The following is a 23,789-nucleotide window of genomic DNA, read 5'->3' on the forward strand; positions in this document are numbered from 1 at the left end:
GCTAAGGCGATACTCATCTGATCTCTCATTCTCTCTCTCTCTCTCTCACTCCCAACTCCTACTGCCGCATTTTCAGAATTGTCCTGGATTGGTTTCCTTCACAGGATTTAGTCAGATTTGTCTCCAGCTTGTAGAGAAAGATACTGATTTGGTATTTGATACACCATTCTCAAAATGAAGTATGCTTTGAAAATCCGACAGTTATGTTAAAACTGTTGTTGTGTTAGGGCGTGTGATTAACAGTGTTTTAAAGGAATTATAAAATAAATCTCACCATTGAAGATTCAAAACTTCAAATATTATATTTAGCACACTTTGTGTATAAAACTGTCTCTTATTTTCTTAAAGATTTCACAGTGGCTTATCTGGGCCCCAAAGAGTTTCTGATGACAGTATCATTAAAACTTAGGAAAACCCAAAGAGGAAAATATTATGAAATGAATGCAGCATGAAGCTGTCCTGAGTAGGAATCAGCTCTGTAAATATACTTCTATAAATGGCATAAGCCACTAGCTAACAGCTGAGCTACTCTCTAGGGATCAACCAACTTGAATGCAAAGTTGGGAGAAACTGCAGAAGGAAGGTTAATTCCTCTCGATAGTTCCACGGGGCCTATTATGGTGCCTGCAGAACTGTAAAGGGCTAACGGGACAGAATGTTTTATTTTTACCCACACAAACTATTTGGATTATCCCGTGGGAAAGTCTAAGGAGAAATTTAATATCAAACAAATATGATGATAGTAAGACTGAAACACTAAACCATGCATAGAATTAGAATGGAAATAAATTGAAAGTTCCAGAAATTTGATTTTGAAATATTGCTATATTATGTATCATGCATTAAGATTTTTAAAAAGCTATAGTTTTAATAATCCCATTCCTTATTTTTTCTCATCTATACCTATATTTTCATGTATACATTTTGAATTCAGAGCAGGAAAGTATGTTGATGAGGGTAATGGGGTCAGGCTGTTTATGATTGTGGATACTAGATTTTGTAAAAGTAAATTTGTTTTTTGCTTTTGATTTAGGTTTATCTGATTTGTATGGATACCATACATCAGGGTTGCCAAAACATGGAATCTCTGATCTTATTTAAAAAAAAAAAAAATTCTTGGGATGATTTTGAAAATCTTAAATGATAAAATTAACAGACACATAATCAAGGCATTCATTTTGGATGTCTCATATAAAATGAATCATAATTGTATATTTTCTTATCTTGAAAATGAACTACATGTGCATACATTTTAATGTCAACTTGGGATTGGTCTTTCTTTTCCATATGTTTGCAAATCTTCTCTACCCGCTACCTCTCACACCATTCCCAGATGCACTTAGATGGCAAGGAAGAAGGGTTGGACTATACATTGAGTTAATCTTAGAGTCCAGAAGAAATTTATGACCAAGGCTTCAAATAACAGAGCAAACCTACAATTCTGAAAAGGTGCATGTGATATTGGACAGTGTGGCATTGTCAAAAGAGAGATAATTTAGAATTCAGTGACACACATTCTCATCCTGTCTCAATAATTTACTTAAAAATATTCTGTTAATAATGGATAGTTCCTTGGACATTGGATTCTGTTGATCATAGTTGCTCTCTTGAAAATCTCTTTCCTTGGCTTTTGTTACTATGTACTCCTTATCTTGCCTTATGTCTTTCTCTTTGTGTCTTATATCTGTTTATAAATTCTCATCACCATTATGAAAACTACTATCATATATATATATGATGTTTCTTATGTAATTTTATCTGTCTATCTAACAGTCTGTCTGTCTATGTATCAATCTATCTACCTACCTACCTACCTATCTACCTATTTCAATCTTGAGGTATCTCCCAAACTTCAGGAATGCATTTTCAGTTGCCTCCCAGTCTCATCTAACAGTACACACCAGCATAAACTCAAAGTTTCTATTACAACTAAACTCATCGTCTATCTCCCTGTCCAACACTCCCTGATTCATTTTTGTTTACTTGCCCCTGTTATATCCCTAATTCATCCAGATTCAAAATAGTCATTTTCTCTACATTTTTAATTCACATCTAATAAAATGACAAATCCCATTGATTCCATTTCTAAAACCTTGGGAAATTTTGTTCTGTTCATTTCATCATTATCCTTGCTGGGGACTCTGTTTCCTGTACTATGATAATAAATCTATCTGCTCTTCACACTTAAAACATATCCTTTTCTATACAAATAAGCTTTGGGCTTACATATCATCTTAATATTTCTACAGGGTAATTATGATTTTACTTCTCCCCTGCTTCATAACATTCTGAATTTCCCCACTACCTCAGGATTACAATGTGAATTCCTTAGAAAAATGTCAAATTTCCTTTCAACCTTGTCTCTCCCTTATAGCTTTTGTCTCCATCACTCTTTCTTCATACCCACTTATCACATCTCCACAGCTCAAAAACCAACACCTCCATGAAACTGGACAGAAGCCACATTAGTGAGAAATGATCTGTGTAATCTGAACCACCAGAAGGTTTTGCCTATCTCTTTCTTAAGGCATCTATCACAATAGTCCTTAAATAATTTATAAGTCTCTCTCTGCATAGGAAGGAAAACTATTATGGAAGGCTTCCAGCAGGAAGTGTTAATTTAGCTGAATTTCAACATGCAGAGAAAACTGGTGAAAACACATTGGGAGAAGAGGGAACAATACTTCCAAATACATCAGAATGGCATATTCTGCAACCTGGGGCTAGATTTTGATGGCTTATGTCTGTGGATATGGTAGAAGTTCATGTAGAATTCTAACCCAGTAGCTATGGAGAGATAACTGCACCTTTTGCTAAGAAATGTCTACTTCAAGTTGATTAAGAGCTATTTTAAGGGTTTTAAGATTTGAAACCCCATGATCAATAGTTGTATTTTGGAATAACCATACTAATGGCAGTATAAAATGAAGGTAAACAAAATAGGAATTTAGGTATTCTTTTCACCAATATCCCTTGTGTCTCCACATGCTGTACATTTCCATTTTCAAGATTCTGCCCTCTCCATTCTTCAGATTTCTAAGTGTTAGCTGCAGTAACCTATGTGGGTAGTGCATGGGTGATGCAGTCTAAGTTAGCCTGTGAAGGTTGTGGGTAAGAATCAGGATGGTTTCCTGAAATGAAGTGCCCAATGATGGAAGTTCTGCTGCTACTTTGCCTCTGCTTAGAAGCACCTTTTCAAAATCCTGTCCCAGTCTCAAGTCTAGAAAGGTTTTTGCCTACAGAGATTACAAACTGTCTAGCTTGTATAGGTGACAGTGAGAATGGAGAGGGCACATCCAATTATCATAGGTAATCATGACACAGCTATTTATCTTCGACTACCATGTGTCAGTCAGGAGCTTTGCCAAACTAAAAGATGGGCCTGTTTTTACTTCATATATCTTTATAGTGTCTAAGAATATTTTTATCCTACACAAAAGCAGTAGAGCTGACAAGAAATTTTATATTTCATAAAATTACATTCCAAACCTTTCACATTTGCTCCTGAACTTTAGCAAAGATGCAGCAAAATTCCATTTTCCAAGGTTAGTGGATCTGCACCTTTGAATCCCATCTTAGACTTTTTTGATGGCTTTCTACTTTAATTTCATTTTTATTGTCTCGATTTGACCCTTTTCTGTTTGTATTTTTGTCCTGCTTTTGTATATAAAGGCATATAGGTTTTAGAGAAGGTATGTACAGATATGTATGCACAGATATTAAGAGACAGTATATAAAGATAGACAAATGTAGAAAATAAGGATGTTACTAGTCATTTATTTCCAAATCAGTTAAAGGATGTAGGCATATGTTTTTTGAAGTATTACTTTATAAATTTTAAAACTTCTAACACCAAGTTGTTATAAAATACGTGGATAGACTTTCCCTCTTGAAAATCCATTTTTAATCCTACAAAACTAGAAGACAGCTATGTATTCCACTTCATATTAGTCGTAATCAATACCACCATACTTCTACACTACTTAGATGCTGTTTTAATTGTATATGTGCTTACTTTATCAAGAACAAAATCAATCTTAAGAAATCAATGTTCTTTGCAAAACAGCCTCAAATGGATGAGGAAGAGTGAATGGCCCGAATATGCAGAAAGAATTGACTTCGCCTTTTTATACCAATGTTAGCACAGGAGTATGTAATTAAAAATCAATTTATAACATAAAATCTCGTAATAGGCATTCAGCTGTGCTGTCATCAAATAAGAGTACAAAACTAAGTCTGACTGTTGACTGTATTCCACATCACTAGACTCTGGTTATTTTTATTTCCTTTGAGTAGGAACAAACATCAGAGGTGCACAGTAACTATGAGATAGCTAAGACCTTTTTGTTGGTCGCTATGTGAAGTATTCAAGTGAGCAGCTGCCAAAATCAGAGGTGTCTGTGTGTGCGGACAGTAGGAAGAGAAAAGAAAGGTGGTCAATAAAACTCTGTGACATCTCTTCCAGTTGCCAAGCATTTTACTTTAACACTTTTACTGTTAACAGCGTAGGCAGGGAAGCCCGTTACGGTTAGCCTAGGTGCCCTTCTCCTATGAGATGATCCTATCATGGTGCCTGAAGTAGAGTCTGATTATGTAAGAAGCGATAACAGTACAAGTACTGTCGTCCGTGTGTATGCGCGTGCGTGCGTGTGCTCGCACTCGCGCAGGCGCGCGCAAACACTGCTTTGAAGGTGATGGAATTCGTTTATTTCAGAAGTCTCACAGTAATGGTTGTAGCTATGCCTATAGTAAAGATGCTGTAATTGGGGTAGTAGCAATAAGCATATGCAATTAATGATCTATGCATAACTTTTCAGTTCTTAAGGTAATTTTTCATTTTTATTTTTCACGATCCTCATCCTCACAGCAAATCAGTGTCTCCTGCCCAGTAAATGCTGATTAAATATGTGATAAGTAAACTTGGGAATGAAGGCTGGAATGAGTATACACAAAGCACAGTGAGATAGGCAGCACAGTTGTATTTACCTTGATTTTGCAGGTGAGAAAACTGAGCTTAAAGCAAGATAAGGATTGTATGAAGGTTACTTGACAAAATGAGTAGCAAGGCCAGAACTAATATTTAGGTTTCAATGTAGAGCATGTTGCGTTTGTGTTTGATTTTCACCAATTTTTATAACTGCCATTTATCATTTCAGTGCATATAATTATGAGCTTGCTTAGTTCTTTCATAATCATTGTGGAGATTGGCCTTGAGCTTGGAAGAAGACACTCTGAAAGTTAAATATTTTCCCTCCAACTTTAGAATATTAAGAAGAGAAGTCAAGACAGCATAAGAAAAACCAGCACCTTGCACTAGGATAGAGAAAAAGAAGGCTGAGGATTGAAAACATAATATGAAGTATAATATTATCTACATAAAGCACAGGCAAAATATAAACTAAAAAAAAAAAGAAACTCAGTATAAATATGCTGAATTTGAATATCCAAAATTGGATCTCGCACCCACTTTTATGGGAAAGAGGCCAAATGGAGTTTGCAGTTGAAACTGGTTCCCATTTGCCACACATGCTTCTGTGACAAAAAGAGATTCAAAAATGTAGGTACAGCAGGTGACTGGAAAAGGCAGCTTATTCTCAAGGCTATCTTGGACTCAGCTGTCCTCTGCCCAGAGTAACAACATATTAATGGAGAAACCATCTTTGCAGTCTTTTGTACTTAAGAATCATTCAGACTTGTCAAAATTCCAGTATATCTGTGCTTTGTTTGAAGACAGTATTACAGGGATGTCTGTTCAGGAATGCATAAATACCCCAAAGGCTTCTTGACAAATGGGAGACAATGCAACTTCAGCCAACAGCTTTAGGATCCTTTGGGATTTGTGGAAACATTTTCTCCAAACATCTGGGAGAGATCCAGACTTCCATTATTCCTGTCCTTTTAAAACAACCACACATTTTTTTTTTCTTTTTAATTCTCAGTGAATATGTCATTTCCCTTTCTTTTGCCACAGAGAAAGCAAATTTCTTTTTTCATAATACTGTTAGATAAACCTGTGATTTATTCACATAATTTTATCTTGGAACTCTGATAGATATTATACTTGTGTGTAAACATAGGCATTGCTAATGGTGAGAATGGTGGACTGTGTTTTTTCTTTCAAGATGCCCGTGTACTTCTGAAATCACATGTTTTCTGTCTGTTTTTGTGTTAGTTAACAGTGGTTGGGGGAAGGTGTATATATATGTCTTAACATTTTTTTGAGTACACATTAGTGAATAATATTTTTGTTTTATAGGTATTCTTTTAAATGCTATATACGGCTCTCTTTGTGCCATTTGTAGGTTCATATGTTTAACTGACAAATTCAAAGAGTCTGGCATGGATTTTGTTTATTTACGCTATTCCTTCATTTGACATCTCTATACAGGATTCTTGTGTGTGCAAAAAGAGAATTATTTGCTAGTGAAACTGTTTTACCAATTGTGAAGAATTCGCAACATGAATTGTGTGATACTCCAGGGGATCTCCACTTTTCTCCATAAGTATCAGACTTTCAACATAATATTTCATTCTAAAAGTTTTATGTTATGGTACACTTTTTGGAACAAAAGAAATATGGTAAGATCAAATGGTACCCAGTGATAAGGTGTTAACACAGCTCCAAAAAAGTTGTCAAATAATTTGTTAGCCTGTACAAAACTGTACAATTTTAGTTTTAGTGTTTTCTTTTCCTTTTAAAAAAAGCATTTCATTTCCAATATTTTGTAAAGAATAATACTTGAGTGAGAATATTGGTTGTGATGAAGATGAAAAAACTATTGTCAGAAAGAAATCAGTTGAATTTCAAAGGAAGCGTTTATGCAGTGGCTTTTCTAAAAAAAAATGAACAAATGATTTCTTTCATTTCATAGACTTAGAGATTTTTAAAATAAAACAAATGTTGGGAGTGGAGCAAGAAATAAGACATGAAGAAAAGAAATACATAGAGAAAAATGACAGGGACATCTTTGTTCTACTCTAATTTAATTGTTCAAAAGTTTGAAGGATTAAAATATAGGTGAAAAGTGCCATGTCTGAGTGCACTCAAGAAAGACCCTGAGCTGGTTAGGGTTTGATAAAACTAGCATTCACATATGTTATTGATAGGAAAGTTAGGCGATACGATATATTGAGAACATTTTGGTTTTATATGTCAAAACTAAAATGTTTTTTTTTGGCCCAGCAATTTTACATTTAGCATTTATTCCCATAATCAGTATTAGTATATTCACACAAGTATGCAGTACTAATCCACAAGGATATTTATTGCAACATGGTTTATAAAAACAAAAAATTAGAAACAGTCAGCTCTCTGTTATAAAAGACTGGTTAAATTAATTCTGCTACATCTGTGCTGTGAAATATAATGCAGCAGTTAAAAAGAATGACAGAGATTAATTGCTTGTATTTTTGCCATAAGGTTATATTATTTTTATAATAAAAACTAGTTAATAAGTAACAGAAGAATTAGAATGCTAAGCACAGACCATAAAATAGCACCTGCAGAAACTGGACAGCTGGTTTCATTCAGAATATATGCATCATATAACAAATTAATGCTATGATGTGCTATTGATACTTAAAGAAGTTAACTCAATGCAAGAAGTAACATTTTGAGGCTGAATGGATATAAAGGGCAAAAATGTATGCTCATGGAAGATTTCTGAGCAATTAAAGACTATTTCAATTATTACTAATTTTTATTGAAAAAAGCAATGCTTGGAAAATGTTTCAACTCTAGTTACTAGGTAATTACCTATTTTCTACAGGTTAGTTCACGTATCTGAAAATTCTTGCTCTGAATGATGACAGAATAATTTGTAAGAAGGACTAGTTAAACTGTTACAAGTTGTATTTTCTCATTGAAAGTTTTAACTTGCATCAGTGGATTTTATTTTATTGAGATTTCTGGCTACCTATGTTTATTAGAAGATAAACCAGCTAATGACATAGACTATCAAAGATGGAAGGGAAACATTTGAAACTGTAAACGTTTAAATTTGAAGTAATTTTAGATATTATAGCCAATATACAGGGCTAATAGTGCAGTGAATAAAAGAGTATCCCTTTGGAATTATATAAAATGAACACATTGGAAATAGACCAAGTGTTCTAGATGGGAGATAATGGAGGCTGTCAGTATTTGATTATTAGTTCCTTGATTGTGTTAATAAATTTAATAGAAAAAATATCCATTGTGACAGAAATAAATTAAAGCAGTGCAAACACAAGAAACGACCACTGAAGTATATGCTAAACCATTTGTATACAAAGATTCATTCTTCCTGAGAGTATTCTCAATTCCGGACATACGTGTTCTCTGTTAATCACAACTAACTGGTATCATTTCCAAGTCTACCAAGAAACCTTCTGATGAGTTACCTGACCAGGTCTGTGGTCTCCAGGGGGAGAATGCCCTATTCTGGCTAATGTGAGGTCTATTTACCAGTCACAATGTGACTTTTACCTCCAGGTCAGCCAGTCTTCCTTTACAAACATCTTGACCTCATCAGAAACCTCAGACATACATTTCTAGAGAGATCTCCTCATTTAGTGTCTTTGAAAATAATTCTCTAGGGATTATAAATTCTAGAGGTGGTAACTGTTTTTTTTTCCCCCCATAATCGCACAGCTAATCTGTGAGATAGCTGAAATTAGTATCTTGGTGCCCTATCTCGCAGGAGAGTTCTTCGTCACATCCATTCTGGTTCCAAAGAACACAGATTTCATATTACTGACAATTATAACTCATAGGTGAAAAAAAAAAGATAATCCAAAATCATCTGCAGTTAATAAAACAGTTCTTATCAATTATCTATGTTAATTTTTGGGTTTTTTGTGTGCGGGGGAAAGTAATTAGGTTTTTTGTTCATTTGTTTTTAATGGAGGTACTGGGGATTGAACCCAGGATCTCGTGCATGCCAAGCGTGTACTCTACAGCTGAGCTACTACCCTCCCCCAGACAATTACCTGCTTTTGATCATGATGACAGTAATTCTACCCAGTCACATTGTAAGATTACTATATGAATCGTTGTAATAATAAATCAAAAAGTATTAATAATAATACATGTAAATATTAAAACAATAAATCATAAAAAATCAGTGACCAAGATTTATTGACATTTATAATGTATTCAGTACTCTGCTATGTCATTGTATGGCTGGATTTAATTCCCTTAATAATGTAATGAGTTATTCTATTTCATCTTTAGTTTAAGAAGAAGATACTAAGCCTTTAGAAAGTTGCTAGGCATTTTTCAACCAATGAAGTGGACAAAAAGATGATTAAAATAATTCTTTGACTTCAAGAAGCCTCTGTTCTTTATCTTTATTATTCTAATATACAAAGTTCTGTAATACAAATCAGAAATTAAATGTCATAGGAGTAGTAAAAATCCCTTTCAATAATAAGAACCTAACATATTACTGCATTTATTCAATATAGTAAGCCTTTCAGACTATGCTGATATATATATATTTTTTTTAATTTTAATTTCCAGTACTTTCTTTCTATGAAAGGAGGTATCACATCCATGGAAAGTGGATTTCCCTTGGATTTTATCTAGGTGCTAAATTCTATTTATTGTGTGATAGTAAATGTAAATATTTCAGAAAATTACGGCAGTTGAATGAAAAGTATAAAACGAATGAGTGCACATAAGCAGAATGCAAAAGTACTTTTAAAATTCCAGGCTGTAAAAATTCTCTTTGAATTTAACTAACGTATTACTTTATCATGATTGAAAATTGAACACATGGCTTGGCAAGGATCATATCTGAACTATAATTGGAATCAGTGGAATTCTAATTTGGCAAATGGACTTCCTTGTTGAGTGATGGATCTTTCAGAATATATTGCTATTGGAACCTGTAATGTGTTCTTAAGGTTAACTTCTCAGGAGAGGTAACATATCTATTTTAGAGCACAAGTAGGTATTTCTCTGCCAGGATAAAAATCTATTAAGAACTATCACCATAAATAGATAGATAGAGCTATTTAATTTAGTTGTGATGAAAAAGTAATTCATGAGATACATTTTCATGATTTAAAAAAAACATTTTAATGTAGGAACCCCCAAATTAAAGAAAAAGCATTGCCATTTTCTGTGCTTTGCATATTTTTTAAACTTTTTTTGGGGGAAACTATTTTATGTGCCTGATGTTTTGGATCACTGCATGCATTCCTGTATGTGTTCTTTAATCCTCCTTGCTTTGAAACTGTGCCACAGGAAATGGCAGCTATAGCCATTGAAGTTTTATGAGTATGAAGGTTGCCTTGGAAGTACCATTTTTCCATGTCTGATGTTTTTAGAAATCATTGGTGGAAAGCCCACATAACCCAAAGTAAATATTCAAGCAGATATTTATCATACCATATCATATCAGTCCTATGTCACTTTCCCATCTCTCTTTAATTAACAGCTAAAGTTGAAAGTCTTTGGTTCTACCCTCAGCACACAGTCAAGTATTAATTACATTCTTTCATATGACTCCAATTTATTGATTGATGATGATTGATTCATTTATTTATTGATATCTGAATTTACTCTGGGGTGTACATCAACAAATTGTCTGTTTGTAGAGAAAACCTGTTTACAGTGGTGGGTCACCTTCAAAATTAAACATCAGTATTGCTTGAGTACACCTTGGTAACTCACTTTCCCTACTGGAACTAAATGCTTCCTGGAAGGAAAGATCAGCCCCGATATTGCATGTTCCCCTGAATCCTGTTTTGTTTTGCTTTGCTTTGTTTACTTTAGAATTACAAGGCAATGAAAAAGAATATAGTCTAAGTCTATGCCTTGCAAAGTTTGCAAGGCAGTATATAAAACTGAAGAACAAAATGGTACTGCTTTGGGGAATGTGATTTTTTTTTCATCATTCAAATATTTAGGAGAAATAATATTACGTATAGTCCCACAAATTAAAAAGAAATACTAAGAAATGGAATAATTTTTCTCATGTAGACTCTCTTCAGCTGTGTGCCCCAGGTGAGCCATCAAACTTACCATACTTCATTATTAGGGATTTATCAATCACAAAGTTTCAGCAGCTGGTGTAAGTGAATGGGCATTATTATTTTATTCTTTTCTAGTGGGGGGTGAGAAATACTGTAGGATTAAATAATAGAGATACAACAGGTAAATTCAGTGACTTCAGGAGAACTTGTAGAGTTTAGCAGCACTTTAAGAAGAAAGAACAATCTAAAACAGGACAAAAAACACAGTATTTCAGATCTTGCTACCTCAGAAGCAAAGTAAGTGAATATCATGTTTGGAGACTGACTTTATTAACTTGAAAGTTTTACAGAGGTTGAGCTACTCATCTCAGATACCTGTTGATAGGGTCCCTTCCTAAGATAACAGTATTATTTCATTAAGTAATTTGAAGAATCTGGAAATGATTTGGGGGTAGAAAACAGTGACCTTGGAGTTGAAATGATTTGAGTTTGTCTTCACGTGAAGTATGTTGAGCATGTACACTTCCATTTTCTGCATAAGGCATGAATTTAGTGTTGCTCCTCATGGTGCAAGTCAATGGAGATCATTATTCACATAGTTGTATATTTATGTTGCTATGAGGTTTTGTCCTGAATAATCACTGTCTATGAGGAGCCTTAGCCTGAGAAAATGCAGACTATTCTGTTGGTCATTGTTCACAGTTTGAGATCCGAGCATGCAGCTAATTAGTCTTCCTGCCCAAAGAGTCAGCCTTGAAGGGTAATGGCTATAGACATGTTTATTTGTCCAAGATTTCTTAAGCATAATCTAGTTATTAGTTTTAGTTATCTAAGCATTAGAAATCCAAGCTATATCACTCTGTATTATCTTAGATGTGCTTATTAAAAAAAAAAAAAGCTGAAATAAGATAGTCATAACTAGGGACTGATAAGAAAAAATAGAAGTATATGTAACCCCTCAGCCGTGCATTACAAAAGATAATTTTCATTATGATGTTCAGTGCTCTTTCTATACAGATACTGTATTTTAAAAAGCCTGTTTCTTGATGGATATTTCCATGATTTTAGATTATGAGAACTACATAAGAAGACTTTGAGTTTTCTTTTTTGTTTTGCCTAACAGGATGCTCACTGTTAAATTTGGCTTCAAATGTTAGTACTTGCTCTCTCAACTTTAAATTACAGTTCTTTATAAGTTTATTTTTATATCATGGTTTGTTTTGTTTGCCTCTGTCTTCGGGTCTTATTTTACATTGCTTTTATTATAAATTACCTTATATCCTTGAAAATAGATTTTAAATAAAGCAACTTAAAATAAGATCAAGGATGTAAGATAATAGAGCATTATATATTCAATCAATAAACATTATTGATCATCCCCTATGTGAAAGGCAGTGGAAGTGACCAAGGATATCATCCTGAGTAAGACATTATTTCTGACTATGCAGAAGTAAATCTGGTTCTGTGTAGTTGTATTTATAAAACTAAATCTGGCTTTCCATGTTGACATAACAAATTACCACATGTTCACTGGCTTAAAATAGCACATGTGTATTCTCTCATTTCTGTGGGTCACAGTGTATGTTGGCTTGACTAGTTCTTTTCCTTTGTGTCTCACAGGGCATTCACTTGTCCAGACTCTTAATCTGGAGACTGTTGAGGATAATCCTTTTTCAAGCTCGTTTAGATTACGTACAGGATGAAGTTTTGGGAGGCTTTAGGCTGGGGTCCTCATTTCCTTTAAGCTGTCAGGTGGAGGCCTCTCTCCACTCCTTAAAGCCACCTGCCTTCCTGGGCCCACAGCCCCTCCATCCTCAAAACAGCACAAGTATGTAAAGCCTCGCTCTCATACGTCATGTCTCTTTCACTTCCGCTGAATCGCTTCTGCTCTAGTCAGAGAAAGTGCTCTGTGATAACATTGGGCCCATCTAGGTAAAGATAATGCAGCCTGATCTCCTCATTACAAAGTCCATAACTTCACATCTGCAAAATCCTCTTTGCCGTGTAAAAGGAGTTAGGGTCAGGATATATGAAGAGCTATCTCCCCTATCACACTAATGAAAAAGAGTGATGTGAATAGTTCTTTAACAAAAGCTTATGAATGCCATGCAGTCACACAGAAGGGGATGATTGTAATTGATCAATACAGAAGAAATGCAGAAGTATATTCAGAAACGCAAAGCAAATAACGAAGATAGATTAAAGGGGGCACCTGGTTTTGCTCAAGCACATTATTATTCATTGTAATAAACAGAAGGTAAAAATTCTAATCTGTGACTCCTAGGAATGACATAGGAACACATTTTTGTTTTGAAGTGAACCCAAGAGAAAGCATCTCTTAGTCAAGCTGGTGGTGCGGGGACAGGTGTTTTTTCACTTACCCACAAATACATGAGCAACTGTTTCTTCTCTTACAATGATGATGGTTGATTTGCCCTGTAATTTCTCTGTGTGATAAATGTAGTCAGTTCAGTTCTCAATGAATTTGGAAGTCACCTGTAACATGTGTAATTGCATCTTACGTATTACGGCTTATGCTCTTCTATAGCAACAAAACTAATTCTATATCTTTATGTAAGTGAACAGGTCATTGACATTTTCAAATATCCAGAATTGCTTGATGCTCTTTGTTTTTAGGAAAAACAGTTTATGGCACAAAAATATAAAGACATTTTTTTTGCTAAATACTTGGTACTTTTCTAGAAGATAAAAATGATAACCCAGAAACCCATGCAAGGATGTTCTATATACTTGCCACTGAGGTGTAATATATTCATACCATACACCTTCAAAGATTTTCAATAATAATTAAACACTTTAAACAATATGTTTTGCATAGACTTCCAACAATTAAAAAAATTTTCCTCTTTTTCCAGTATATTAAATACTCCTAAATTTATTAAGTAAAATTAATCTAACTAGATTGTCTTACTTCTTTTCATTGATGTTTTATTTATTCTTAACAAAGATAAATAGATGAAAAATCATTCAATAAACTCACGTGGTGTTATAACCCTATTTTCCATTATTGTTTGTTCATTTAGGATTAGTAAATGCAAATGCAATGTAATATTTAAGGTACGCGCATTAAAAGCAGTTGGTAAAATGATATGAAAGAAATACTGGCCTTAAATCAGAAGATAGGAATTAAAGTTCATCTCATTATGATACATTCTGATTCCATAATTTACTTCATAAACAATCGGACCATATTTCTCTATCTTTATAAAAAAGAGGTTTAGATTAAACTCTTCTTGAGCTCTTGTAACACTATAAATGTCTAAAATTATATAATGAAGTCATGAAATGTCCAGGGAAATGTATACATAAAATAGAAATAAATTGATATCTGAATCATTTTTAAGAGCCCTGTTTCTCAGTTAAAAATGCAAATGTTTTCCAGAACACAATGCTTTTAGGTTGACTTGATTTATAGTCATTTTCCAAAATAGAGAAAAAAAGCCACATAAAGTAATTGTTTTTAATGGTTATTATACTTTAGCTTGTAACCACCCGATAATGTGACTTTTTCTCCCTATCTTTCTGCCTCTTTTAAATTAGATGCTTTATCTTAATGGGATTTTTTTTCTTCCTGTGTTTTCAGTTGATGAACATCTCTTTGTATTTATAACCACTGAACATTATCAAATTCATTTGAGGTTTAGCCTGCCTGATATCTTTGACTCTCTCTAGATAAAAATGGGAAAACAGGAAAAAAAAAATGTTGTTTGGGCAGTGTTTACCGAAATACTCTGTATAAAAATGAGGGATGGACCATTTACTATCAAGACACCCAAATTCTGGTCAAATGTTTCACATATTTTGCAACGATGCTGAGAGAATTTCATAGATTCCGGGCATCCTTATCAACTTGATAGTTATCATAGAATATGCCGTAAGTGATGGCAAAGTCAGCGAGACTCTTATCATTTTTTAAATTGTGTATTTACAGAATGCATATCACTGAACAATAAAAACAAGAATGACAGAAAAAAAAACATTCACCACAATACTGATTCCATATTGTTCTTAAAAACATAGAATTTTCTGACTAGATTAGTACTGAGATCTATCCCACTCCGTGTCTCACCTTGGTGTCTCTGAAAAAGTCATCGACAGTTATCCTTGTGACTTGTGTGGTTATTCTTTTTACCAAAAGGAGCTAGAGTCATATCTCAAAACCTTCTGAGGTAGCTCAGCTTATCAGCAAATTTTTCTCGGTTTTTGGAAATGAATATATACCTCAGTATATGCTAACATTGGAGCAAGGAGATTCATGAAATTACTGCCCACCATAAAATGGATTACTTCCTTTCTTTTTAATGTTAGATTTTATAAATATTCAAGGAGTGTTCCCAACCAAATGATGGAGCAAGTGTGAATAAATAAAATTTATGTAAGAATTTAATATTCATCAAACTTCTTTCAGCCTTTTTTTTCCCCTTGTCTGCAGGGCCTAAACCAGGTATCTTGCCAAATGCTAGATCCTTCTCGAAAACTTTGGTAATTGTATATACCTCTAAAACAATGACCATTTTCAGTGTGTTTTTCCTTTTTAAATTGAAATATGGAGGACAAAACTACATGCTAGTCTAGAAGAAATAAAATCACTTTTTACAAGATAAATAAACACTACACTTTCCAAGTTTCTTTTTCTTTTTGCCTATAGCTCTTTCAGGGAAGTCCCAACATTTTGTTGAACTTTCTGGTTGCAGTGCTTCATTTTGATGTGAAAGCATTAAACACGGAGTTTGAGGCCACAGATTGCAAGAATGGAATCCTGTATCATCCACTCTGCATGATCTTGACTATGGCATTTTAATTCTAATATATAAAATGAGACCAATAATACCTCCTTCACTGATGTCTTCATTGGTTTGGGATACGATAACAAAAGTGCCATAGACTAGGTGGTTTACACAGCAAACATCTAGCCTACAGTTCTGGAGACTGGAAGTCTGAGAGCAGAGCGTTAGTATGATTGGGTCCTTGATGAGGGCTCTCTTCCTGGTTTATAGGCAGCTGCCTTCTTGCTGTGTCCTCACATTGCAGGGAGAGAGATCATCTCTCTCATATCTCTTCTTACAAGGACACCAATCTCATTCATGAGAATTCCACCCTTATGACCTAATTACCTTCCAAAGGACCCTCCAAATACCAACATGAATTTGGGGGAACAGAAACATTCAGTTCATAGCAACAGAGTTTGTATTCTTATTTGCTTTATATGAAATTTATGTGTCTAATTTTAAAAAAAATTCATTTACTCAACAAAGATTAAATGAACATTTCAATTTAAGCAAGAATATCTGAAATACAAACATGGGCAGTGTTTTTCACTTTCTGAGTAGTCATTTATTCTTTCAGGTAACCATTAATGTAACTTTTGTATATATACAGGTATAGTAGCTCTCATTAAGTGTTCCTCATTCATGTAACATTAAATGGGAGGGGCTATTTAATTTAGCTATTAAGGATTCAACAGTGAGCAAAACAGGAAAGTTCTGCATTTACACGGTTTATATCCTGAGGAAAGAACCAAAAAGTCAAATAAATTAATGTATAATGTCAGGTTGTAAAGATAGAAGAATAAAGGGAACATTTTAGCTATATTTTACTACATTTCATTAGTAGTATGAAATCCCCAAAATAAAGATGGTTTCCTCTCTTATGTTACATGGTGTCTGTGGGCCATTGTGGATCAGTTTCAGCTCTGCGCTTCTGTTTTCTTTATTCTGGAATCCAGACTGCGCAGATCATGTGGGCTTTGTAACCAATTTGGGGAGATTTTGGCTTTTATTCCAAGAGAGATGGGAAGACATTGGAAAGTTTTGAGCAGGAGGGTGCCAGGATCCATTGTATATTTTGTAATGGATCATTCTGCTTGCTGAATAGTATGCATAGCATCAGGAAGAACAGTTGAAGGATAACCGTACAGTGCGGATGAAAATAAAGTAGTATGCACTAGGGTGGTAGCATTTAAAGTGGGGAGAGGCAAGTGATCTGACTTTGGAGATACTGAAGGCAGAGCTGAAATGTACTACAGATTGTATGTGGGTGTGAGACAAAAAGGCATTGAAGCATTCGTATCTCTCACTTGAACAATTGAAAATATGGTGTTGTCTTTTATTGAGATACCTTTTAATATTAATTATATAAAATGATGATGAATGCTTTATTTTTTTCCCTGTGTTATGATCAATAACTCAAAAGACCTAAAATACCTTAAAGTAATGGGAGCTTTACTCTAAGAATACATGTGATGGAAAATTTAGGACAAGATCCAGTAAAGTCAGCAAAAATGATAATCTGTTAAATAAATATTTATTACAGAAAACAATCCCCTACACCAGTCAAATAATCCCCACATGTACCTTAGAGCAGTGTGGTTGAGTGGCTCCAAGCTGCATCAATTTAATGGCTCATTCAAATCTTTCCATCTGCATTAGTTTTCTATGGCTGCTACAACGAATTGCCACAACCCAGTGGCTTAAAACCACACAAAAATATTTTACTGTTCTGGAGGCCAGAAGTCTGAATTAGTTTAGCTGGCCGAAATAAAGTTATCTGCAGAACCTTCTCTTCTGAGACTGTAGAAAAGAATTTGTTTCCTTGGTTATACAGATTCTGGATCTGCATTCCTTGGCTTATGACTCCTTCCTCCATCTTCAAAGCCAGCGGTGTAACATCTTCAAATCGTTCTGTGCTTCCATCACTTTGTATTCTCCTCTCTGTGGCTAAAATCTCCTTCTGTCTCCTTGTTATAAGGACACTTGTGATTACCATTTGGATCTACCCAGATAATCCTGGACCATCTCTCCATCTCAATATTTGTAATTTAATCACATTTGGAAAGTTTCTTTTGTCATATAAGGTAACATTCGAAGGTTGCAGGGATTAGGATGTTGGCATCTTTTGGAGACATCATGCAGCCTATCATACAGTCTTTCTACTCTGCCTTCCTCAGCCAGGGGCTTTCATCCTCGGGAATCATCCATTGTGGTGCATGATGGCTGCACTTTCTAGGAAGCACATGCAGACACTAGTGTTCAGTGGAAGCAAAAAGTCTCCATCTGTGTATGTATTTCTATTTATCATCAAGGAAACCTTTTCTAGAAGCTCCCCCAAGAGCTTTTCTTTATATCTGAAGAGGAATCTCTTTACACACTCATTCCTAAACAAATCACTAACTAGGGCCCATTAATACAGATTCCTTAAACAATTGCATTTATAAAAGAAGGCCAGACTGTTAGATGCTGTCAATATTAGGTAAACAACCGATGCTTCTCCTACGTGTCTCTAGCATCAGCTTAGGATTTCTATACAAAGAGAGTTTATTTCAGATGCAAAAAATATATGTAGGGTTTTGAGCATATGTATATGATTTTCTTTGTTGAGCTTGTTTATTTATCATTTAATTATTACACTAGCTATCAGTAAATCCTCCCTAATGACACTGGCCCTTTATGACCTTGACCCTTATTCAATTAATTCTGCATCTATAGAACACTACCTTTTGTGGGGGTTTTTTTTTTTTTTTTTGACTCTAAACTTAATGCATTTACATGCATTATTAGTACATTTTTAAATAACTCAACTCCCTATGGTCTCATTATTTTTATCCTTGATTTTAAACAGAGGGTTAGAAAGATTAATCCAATGTAGGAGTCAGTAATATAACTCCTTATTTTCTAAATCTATTTATATATTATAATATATATTAGTGAAATCTGTCATTTTTTTAAACATATGGAAGAAGCAAAAGAGAAGTTTTCCAAAATTAAGCTGCTCTGTGATACAGCTACAGCTTTCTCGTGTAGCACTGTAATCCTGAAAGCGAATGTCTGACATTCTCTTTCTTAAGCTGGAACCTGATTTATGGGTTTATGCCTGCATCAATGCCTCCATTAGATCATTGCCATTTGAAAAAAAGTAAACCAGCCAGCTTAAGATTGTCTTTGTTAAGAGTTCTGGAAAAATAATAACTAGCCTGTCATGCAAAGGGAATGAGATAGAAGAAAATGGGGAAAAGAAAAATCTTGACTTCTGTTGAAATTAACAGTATTTTGGATGCCTTATGAAATGTGCTGCTGGCAGCAGCTAGCAGTCAGTGTTTTTAGTTGTCTTTCTCACACATCTTTGGGGAGATTTCTAGATTTGAACTGAATATCACAAGTTCAATCATGTAATGTGGTCATCCTGTCACAAGGAAAGATGGCACGACCAATAGCTCTTCTTTTACAATTTTAAAAAGTGACAAGGGCTTAGGATAAGTTCAGGTTGACTAAAATGCTCTTTTAAATTTCAATGAAACAAATGAATATGTGAAAGTTTAACTATCACCCTCTTTGCCCTACTTCTCAACACCCACACATAAAAATCCTTCTGTCTTTAAATATTCCTTAACATTTCATCTGCACCTATCTTCCCATCCACTACATTCTGCTCTTCATTAGTTTGTCTTATGCACATCTTATTTCCGTTACTATATTTTAAATACGTGTATATAGAGTGTCTTGCATACAGTAGGTACTTCAAAATACTTACTGAGAAACTTTTTGATTCCAAATCACATTGCAGGATTTCCTGTTCAGTCCCGTTTCTACAATGTCTTGATTAACTCTTGTGATGTGACTCCTGGTTATCCTTCACATTTCAAAACACAAGTCAGGTTCTTATTGTTGTGACTATAGAGGTTTGAGGGAAGTCACTTGAACCATCTCTAACGTTGAATGGTCATATCAACGCGGGCAGGGTTCTTCTCTTTCGCACCTTCACGTCTCAAACACTTAAACTGTAGCCTGCTCTGCCCATGAGTTCACGCTAAATAGGTAGGTATTGAACAGAACCATTAGTTACAAAAATATAAAAGTTGATTTATGTCACATACAGCCCATTGATAAAGTAAAATAAAATGTAAATAAATAAGAAATAAGGCCATTAATTCCTACCAAAGCTGTGTGATGTTAACTCATTTCTGGGAGTTTTATAATTTCTAGTATAGACTCTGTTAAAAGATGAACTTGTTAAGAGCTTATCTGAGCAAAAATCAGTCTGAATTGGATATTGTCAAACCGGAAGGGCTCAGGAGCACTTCACGGACAGGAGCTGGGGAGAGACTTTTATAGAGAAAAGTAGAAGAATAGCAAGGGAACTGTTGATTGGCTCTAGCTTAAAGACTTGTTTGTGTTTGCTTGTTTTTAGTTTTGATTTTCGTAATCTTGAGGCATTTACCGACTTAGATTTTGGTTTGCTTGTGTAGGTTGCCATGACATTAGAGCTATCTCAGTCTAATGGCCTCCTTGTTAAATTAGTTTAACAAGTATCCAGTAAGTCTCATTTTGCCAACCTTTTCTTCAAATTGAAATCTAGCCTTTGGTTTTCCAGAGACTATAGGAAAGAAATCAAAACAAAAACAAAAAAAGGAAATATAAAAAATATCCATCTTGATTCAGAGTAAGCAAGTGAGCAATGTTTTGGTTATTCCACATCATATATTCCTGATTGGTGTCTTATTGTATGGTCAGTTTCATTGAGGCAGATGAAATTGACATTGGACGCTCCGTATCGTGTATGATTTGTTACCACCCAATTTTTGTATCTCTGAAATGAAACCCTCAAGGAGGAAAAAAATGTTTTTAATTTCCCAGTTCTAATCTGGGTTGTTGCCACGTCTATATTTTAGAAATTGTAAAGTAAATGAGGCAGTGATGAAGCTTTCATGCCAGAGATGCTTTTAAATACCAAAAGCCTGTCATTACTGCCGAGTTTCATTTTTCTCCTAATTCTTTAATTAAGTAGGATAAGAACTGCATCTCTTAAGCAAATTCTTCTGCTGTCCTTTCCTGGCCTCCATTGGATCTCTTATTTGTATGCCTCCTATTTTCCTGATAATGGGCTTGTGTGAATTGTAAACTTCAAGGATTGATCCAGTCCTTCAAACAGAAGTGAGTTCTAGGTTTCTGTGTTCCTGAACACAGATGCCAAATTGTCTTGCTTCTTTACTTGGGTCAGTAAGTTAACAGATAAACTGATATTTACAATTCTATGGTGAAATGGGACTAATCTTATAGTCCTGTAATGTATTCGAGACTGGGCAAGTCTACAGTTGTTTTTTTAAAACTAATGAGCCAGCAGCTTATTGAGACATTAGATACAGCACAGAGAACATTTTCCTCCTAAAATTATTTTAACCAAATAATAAAACCAGGTTTTTGTTTTTCTTTTCACAAATGGTTATGAAAGTTCTAATTATTTTTTTTCTATTCTTAAAATGATGAGGGCAAAATCAACTGCCATCTCTTCCACAGGAATGTTTTTAAGTGGAGATCAATTTTGTGTTTCCATGTCTTCCAACAGAGGTTTATGGTCAAATCGTTAAAGATATTGCAGAGTAAATTCATGAATTCTTAATCAATTCATAATTGTCTTCCAATAGCTAAGCCTGTAGGATTGTTTTAGTCATTGTCAGGTTTGAAACTTCATAGATAGTTCAAACTTCTTAAAACATAAACCATGTAGCCTAGGTACTGAAGGAGTGAAAATCAGGAGTCAAGAGCAGAATGCCTCTCAGGAGAGAAAACGTCCTCTACTTGGAAACATGCCCTGTTAGTCATTTTGGCTGAGGAATTGCCTTCAGGATGTCATACAGTGACCTAGAAGTGACAAGGAGATATGGCTTTCCTGCCTATGGAATGCTCTTAAGTTGGGACAGTTGCTGGTAAATTTATTAAAGAATAAAAGAAAAGAGATCAGAGGTGGGAGAGAGAGAACACAGTGAAGTGGCTAGAACTGGGGCCCGAACAGAAAGGATAACCCACAAATGGCCTGTCCAGCAGAAGAGAGGCTTCAGTCCACCATGCACTGAGAGGCTTCCTGTTTCTGCTCGTGTTCTTGTATTTCTCCTGGCTCCTCCTGTCTGTTGCCTAGATATCTTCCCAAGTGTGAGGCCTGAGTCTAGGACATGTGCCATAGCAGTGCAGGTACCAGTGCATGGATTTGTGATTTGTGTGTGTGTGGAGTGGAGGTGTGTGTGTGCTTAGATTCTCAGGAGATCACAGGGTTATTTAACCAGAAACAGTCTCTTCAGAGATACGGATGTGGGAGGAATGTGACATGTGTAGAGACAACTCATCTCTGCTATGGCTGTGTAGACTTTACTCTGCAGGTACATCCAACTGAGTGGCAAGTTGGTTCTGGAAGTCACTTTGACCTCACTCACCAAGTTCTGCCCTGGGACCTAGGCCACCATCTGTTTAGACTTCAAGGCATCATTTTCTTAAGGTACCTCAACATATATACACTTTGTGCTAATTATGACCCTGCTCTTGTCAATTGCTTCCTTAGGCCCAAAGGAGGAATTTCAAGGGACTGAACCACTGAATACCTGCTGTTCAGTGAACAAGTAATGAGCCTCTTGACTGCAGCTAGGCTGGTGGCCTGTGATAAATACCCCTGATATAAAAGTGTTCCCTGTTTGCTGTCTTTTATCTCTGTCTGCCTCTCTTTCTCAATAGCTTTTATCTCTGTCTGCCTCTCTTTCTCAATAGCTAACTAACGAGATACTGATATAGACAGTTTGATATGTCTATATGTGTACATATATGTATATACATATTTATATATATACACATGTACAAAATACATGCATATGCATGCATGACATGTATATATAATGATACACCTGGCAGAAAAAAAATACTACAGAAGTAGCACTAGTCCCTACAATTTTACACATAAATCCCACTTTCTAGAGGCAAATGTTGGTTTTTATTTCACAAATTACCTAAATACCTTTAAATAATAAGTGTATGTTGATTTATCAACAATACCTTTTGACTCTCACCTATGAAAAATAACTGCTGTGCAATTATATTATCCTGCTAAGCTTCCTCATTCATCTTAACATTTGATAGAGGTGTATTTTTTAGAAGTTATCCTCTTGGTTGATTTTGCATATTTATATGACTAATTTGAACTTTGGTTTCCTCTGTCATCAAGTTGTACAGCATATGGAGAAAAATATATTAAATGAGAATCCTATTGTCCTCACTTTTTTTCAACACCTCTCTTTACTTGCTGCACTGTTTCCTGAAAGGTCTCAGTTTGCTTTCGTATTTTTAAGTTTGTTAAACATATTCTGTGTTTCTCTCATTCTTGAGTCATTGCTACTTTGTGTGTACCTTGGTCCTAACCATTAAAAACACTCATAATGGGGGTGATTTTATCAGTACTGTTAGTTGCAGTAGTGTGTAGGATTGTGTATCCTTTTCTGCACATTCAACACCAAGGACTTTTTTGCATCAAGGATTTTAAAAAACAATACTGTCATCATTTTTTTCTCTCTGTGCTTCAATACTTGTTTAGGGATTGCTTCATCATCATGCACACACAGAAGTCCAAATTGAAGGTATAATTTTATTTTTATATGGATTAAAGTATTTAAATATATACATCTCATACACATACAAATGACATGTGCCAAGCTTTTTCTGAACTGTATAGAAATGTATTTAATTAGCAAATTTAATCTTTTCCTAATCCTATTGAAGACTGGTACCTATTATGCCTATTTTGTTGATGAGGTTAATGAAACTCCAAAATTATATTTAACATGTTCAGTGGTACATAACTAGTGGGTTAGTGATGGCACTGACATTCAAACCCAGGAGTATTGCTCCAGATACTGTGGTTTTGTTCAGTATCATGCAATGTTTCTATAAGAAGAATGATGTATACATGTAGGTTAAGATATTTGTTTATGAGTATTTCACTATAAGGAATGAAATTTAAGTGAGAGTATATAACATCTTGACACACTGAACCCC

The 23,789-nt window shown here is 34.8% G+C and overlaps 1 protein-coding gene across 1 annotated transcript in view; it reads left to right on the plus strand.

Annotated features, from left to right (window-relative positions):
* Positions 1–23,789, plus strand: part of PTPRD (protein tyrosine phosphatase receptor type D) — a 1,876,190-nt gene that overhangs the window by 242,501 nt on the left and 1,609,900 nt on the right. The window lies entirely within an intron of this gene.

This window comes from Camelus dromedarius, chromosome 10 (genome assembly GCF_036321535.1).
Source record: "Camelus dromedarius isolate mCamDro1 chromosome 10, mCamDro1.pat, whole genome shotgun sequence".
NCBI classification, from domain to species: Eukaryota; Metazoa; Chordata; class Mammalia; order Artiodactyla; family Camelidae; genus Camelus; species Camelus dromedarius.